Consider the following 755-nt stretch of genomic DNA (forward strand, 5'->3'; position numbering starts at 1 on the left):
ACTGCAGCTTCATATCCACATTCAGAAACTGGTTGGGGACAGAATCCTGCCCCTGCTACAGGGTATGGACAGAAAGAACCCACAGTTCCTCTCACTATACAGGACTGTCTACTCCATACTTACAACTGGTGGGGAAAGGTTCCCCACATTGGTGAGGGATGTTTAAAACTGACTTGACTGCATCCTGGTATCAAACTATTATCATGGTGTTAAAGCCTGACTTGTCAGCATGTGCTGATGTTGAGAAGCTGAAATTATGTTTACTCACCTATGGTGCCTTTCATAGCTATCAACTTATCAATGCAGCAAGGTTCATATTGATTGAATTTGCATGTACAGTTTATTGATAAAGAACGGTCACCAATGTACATCAAATGTGATGTAATTGTTGAAAGCCAGGTGCAGTTGCAATAAATGTGTTGAAAGCCAGGTGCAGTTGCAATAAGTGTCGTTATACTTCTAAAGTTGTCCAGTTTGCTTTTATCTTTTTTTTAGAAGGGAGACATATTATTATCATTTCGTTGATTTTGAATAGTGTGAAATACATGTAACCAACTTGTTACCAAGGACATTGCAAAAATTACTAGCAATGAAACCAGAGACAATGAACCAAGAAGTCAAATTTGAGCTGCCTTTAACTATTATGTAAAATGTAATAGTTAAAGGCAGCTCAAATCTGTGGTGGCTGTCTTGGTAAAATTCATCATTGGATATGCTGTAACCATTACGTATGCATACCATAATCTGAGGAAATT

Source organism: Branchiostoma floridae, chromosome 7 (assembly GCF_000003815.2).
Source record: "Branchiostoma floridae strain S238N-H82 chromosome 7, Bfl_VNyyK, whole genome shotgun sequence".
NCBI classification, from domain to species: domain Eukaryota; kingdom Metazoa; phylum Chordata; class Leptocardii; order Amphioxiformes; family Branchiostomatidae; genus Branchiostoma; species Branchiostoma floridae.